This window comes from Culex quinquefasciatus, chromosome 2 (assembly GCF_015732765.1).
Source record: "Culex quinquefasciatus strain JHB chromosome 2, VPISU_Cqui_1.0_pri_paternal, whole genome shotgun sequence".
Lineage (NCBI taxonomy): Eukaryota > Metazoa > Arthropoda > Insecta > Diptera > Culicidae > Culex > Culex quinquefasciatus.
The window spans coordinates 111150577-111154947 of record NC_051862.1 but is presented as its reverse complement, the minus strand read 5'-3'; the positions used below and the strand labels follow the sequence as shown (position 1 = coordinate 111154947).

Sequence of the window (4371 nt, the reverse complement as noted above, 5' to 3'; positions counted from 1 at the left end):
TTTTAAATATTCATTGAAGATTCGATATGGTCACTAAATTACCTTCGATAATCCGGGATATAAAAAAAATCTACTTTGACAACTTTTCAATGTTTGACAAATGCAAAAATGTTTTTATTTTTTGCATTTTTATTTTTTAAAAGCTCTTTAAATCCAACATTAATTACTTTTACAATTTTGTACTCAAAATAGGAAAAAAGACATTACATTTTATTTTTGTTTAATAATGCATTTTTGGATAAATAGGTCTTGAAGATTATATAGGATTTTTTTAAATATTAATTTAAGATTTTATATGTTCATTAAATCATCTTCATTAATATTTTTCACGACTTCATGCGTGCATTTCACTAAATCATGAACATTATTCATGTGAAATCGGTCATGGCAAGTCATGAATTCACAGGTTCTGGACAGGACATAGTTCTAAAATGCGTTAAGTAAAAATCGCCATACTCACGTTTTCATGGTACGAAATTCATGATTTCCACCATACTTTTATTCTTCGCGTGGGTTCAACGCAAGGATGTTTTGTCTGTTAATTGACGCACTCTAATGTCCCTAAAGCCCCTAATTGCATTTTTATTTACCTGTGGTTGGTAACGGTGGCGTTGCTATGCAAAAATCTTTTTTATTTTTTATTGATATTTTAGTATCATTTTCATCATTTTGTATTTCCTGCAAGATAAGATATGCTTAAAAATTCGTAATTACTTTAACAGACAAACATTACATCTATGAAAGTTGAACTGTTTCCGTCATGTATGAGCTCCCGATCAGGAGTTTTGCATGGTGTAATTGGTGGTGGTATCATTTTTTTAGGTATTGAAATTTGAGAAAAGTCATCATTCTGAAATTAAAAAATAAATCGAGTTAATCATCAGGTGTTTTCATCAAAATTGCTGAACATAAGCAGCCTCTTTAGAATTAGTCATTGGACAATCAGAACGTTCCTATACTTGTGATACTCGCTCTCCTGTCTTAAGGTCGTAGATGGTGTCATTCACTCTTGATAAACGAAAAGTTTGCTTGCCTCGAGTTGTTTGACGGATGGAGGTGGAAGAGACCTCCGAGTCATCCCCGGAAATCGGAAGTGGAAGAAGTCCCCTGAGGTCATCGGAGCTGTCGTCGGAGAAGGAAAAGTGGAGCAGAATCTGCTCAACAATAACAAGTTCAGCACGCTAGAGTAAAACAAAACCAACAACAATGTCAGCCCAGCAGGAGGAAGAGACGCACCGGCGATTCCAGCATCCGGCCAGGCGGTAAATAAACAAAAGCAACCACCTTTGGTGGTGGCGAACTCCGCGGCCTTTTTCAGGCTTGTGAAGAAAATGTCGCTGAATCATGTATGATTTCGAGCCAATTTACAAGATAATCCGGTTTAGCAAGCTTCTTGATCGAAGACATCGATAATTTGCAAGTGCACTTGAAGAAGTCAAAAGTGGATTTCTTCACCCACAAACGATCGAAGCGGGTCGGTCTTCGCGGTTTCGCACAGTTGGAATATGATTAACCAGACCCGGGCAGGGCGGAATTGTGTGGCCGCAAAATAGCTTATAGGAAACCACCCAACGCGACGGCTTCTGCCACACGACTGTGCTACGAGCAAGGCCAACTGAGACTCGGACTGCTGTCACCCGACAGCGCAGAGTCGACATTGGGTTATGTCGACTACTAGCGTACAGGCACTATTGTGTGTCCCAAACATATCTCCATTCTTCTCCAAAAAGATAATATGTTTGATAGTTTTGGTCACCGAGAACTTTTGTTTTTTGGCTTTAGTTGATGTTTTTCGGTGAGAAATGAAACAAAATTCTTCTTCGTTACGTTTCGGCCTACTTCTTGATTTCGGCCATCTTCAGACTATATTTAAACACAAAAATACAAAAAATAAAATCTTAATCAAAAGGTCACAAATATGAAAAACACTTAAGTTACCACAAAAACTATTCCAGGCCAGGCTACTCCTGCTGGAGAGTCTGGATCGTGTCAGCTAACTGAGAGTCGTGCCGTGATTTTTTCGGCTGACTCTCTTTTAGTTTTAGCAGCAGCCGATTGTACGACGACGAGAGAGCAGCCGACTCCCGTTGGAGGTTCACAGACTCCGTCCCCATCATTTTGATGTGCATCATCTCGGTCGTACATCTCGCGTTCTCCTTCTCGACCTTCTCCAGAATTTTAGTTCGGGAGAAATCGAAAACGTGTCCTATTCCCAGTGTGTGTTGCGAGAGGCCAGAGTTTGCTGTGTTGTTTAGGACAGCATCTTTATGCTGCTTAAGCCGCTTTTCCAGCTTCTGCGATGTTTGCCCAACATAAGCCCTGTCCTTACACACACCGCAAGGGACACTATACACGACATTAGTTTGCTGCATTATTGGTACCTTGTCCTTCAGTCTGCTAAAAACGGTGTTTTTTTATTTTGTCGTTAGGTCTGTAAGCAGCAATTATATCATGTTTGCGTAGCGCTTTCCCCACTTTTTCGCTCAAGTGTGGGATATAAGCCACCGATGCGTAAGTGGCAACTCCCTTGTCCCTCTTCTCCTCGCGCTCGAGAGAGTTGTACAGAAGGTGTACTCTCTCTCTCTGTACTTGCCACACGGAGCACGCCGGGTTGTTGTTCCTGCGTAGTATGTTCCGGACGATCTTTATGCTTTCCGGCCGCCTCTCTGCGTCGGTTAGCATAAGCGCCCGGTCGAAAAGAGTAATGGCAGTGTTAAGTTTGTGGTTTTTAGGGCTTTCGGAGAGATAATCCAAATATCGCCCTACTTCATGCTTGGGGAACCATTTTTTGTTTATCTTCTCTCCTGCTCTCGTTAGCGTTAGATCGAGGAATCTGAGAGAGGCGTCGGTCTCTCTCTCTCGAGTTGATCGTACTTACCACAGCTTCAATCTCATCCTCCTTCCCGATGACGAAACAGTCGTCAACGTACCGCTTGTAGACCTGTAGTGTGATGTCATGTTGCCTCAGTTTGTTGATGTTTAGTTGTTCCAGCTTCTCCATGACGATGTCCGACACTACCGACGAAAGAGGAGAACCCATCGGGAGGCCGAAGATCTGCTTGTAGATCTTACCGTCGTACTGGAAAAAGGCATTCTTACACAGAAAAAAAAGTGTAAATTCACGCGGCACTGAAACCATGTTTCGAATGTAAACATGCTCAATGTAAATTTGAAATTCAATGTAAACCGTTGAATAGCATTTAAAAGGCCTTCACGCAAAATGAAATTCGTTGTAATTCACGAATCTCATGTAAATGGAGCTTTTGCTTCCAGCAAATCATAAATTTGTAAAATTGAAAAGCATGTAATTATGTTTCTATTGTAAAAATTGCTTCCTGTAAACTAAAAAATAATTTAAATTTCAAATGTTTTTGTTTTGTGAATGACAGCTCAAAACGCAGACGAACAAATCGACTGAATGTTATTGTTTGTTTATGCGCGTGGGGTGTGGAAGTGTTTTAGCATTAATTGTTGAAGTTTGCGATTAAAAACATGCTCAGCAAATGTTCCAGCAACAGCTGGTTTTTCGGGACTGTTGAGCAAGAGTAGATGTCTCCGGACATGCTCGGGTAACTTTCCAGGTTGTTTTTAATATCAATTGGTTGTTTTGGTAAGTTTCCAAATCAAATAGAGCACCGTCGATTTGTAAAATTGATACAGCAAAACCTCTTTTAACACACCTTTGAATTCTTTCAGTTAAATCGTCAGGACTTGCGTCGTGAGTTAGATGGGAAATATTGACCGAGGAAGTTGCTGAAATCTGATGGCGATCAACTTAGTTGACGGGAACGGTCCTGGTCAAATGCAGTTGTTGCATTTGCATTCATAACGGGATAGCGTAAGTGACGTTTTGTGAGAATATTACACAACATTAAACATTCCACTTCCAGACATGAAACATCCGCGTTCAGCCGGTTTAACTTGCGCAGCTGCTTCTCCTCGAACAGCTTTCTCTTGGATCTGCCATCTTCCTTAGAACGTTCTAAACTACGACATCGCGCAGGTAATCACTTTAGTTGACTTATCGACTAAACGAACTTCGCCGGGACTGATGTTCCTGAGCCAGGCACATACTTTCTCAACATCAACAGGCCCGATTCGATGACCAAGCCAAATTCAGCTTTACTTTCGGTAAATTTCTGTTTTTTCGATATCAACTAAAATTTAAAAAATAATCGAATCGCGGTGAAAATTTTACGATAACAATAAATTAAATGACGTTTCTTTTTGCCTTCTGATTAGGTACACGCCTAATTGAGAAGAAACAAAAACATCATTTATTGATAGAATATCGTGTAATCTAGTACATTTCTTGGGTTAGTTTTCAAAAGGTTCAAGCGCCAGTTGTAAACAAAGCCATTTTCGGTCAAA

General features: G+C 40.3%; 1 long non-coding RNA gene across 1 annotated transcript; it reads left to right on the top strand.

Annotated features, from left to right (window-relative positions):
• Positions 1 to 3486: 3486 nt before the first annotated feature.
• On the top strand, positions 3487 to 4161 carry LOC119767590. The gene is made up of 3 exons (XR_005277603.1): positions 3487 to 3610; positions 3697 to 3838; positions 3891 to 4161. It is a non-coding gene; the product is annotated as an uncharacterized LOC119767590 (long non-coding RNA).
• The last annotated feature ends 210 nt before the right edge of the window (positions 4162 to 4371 follow it).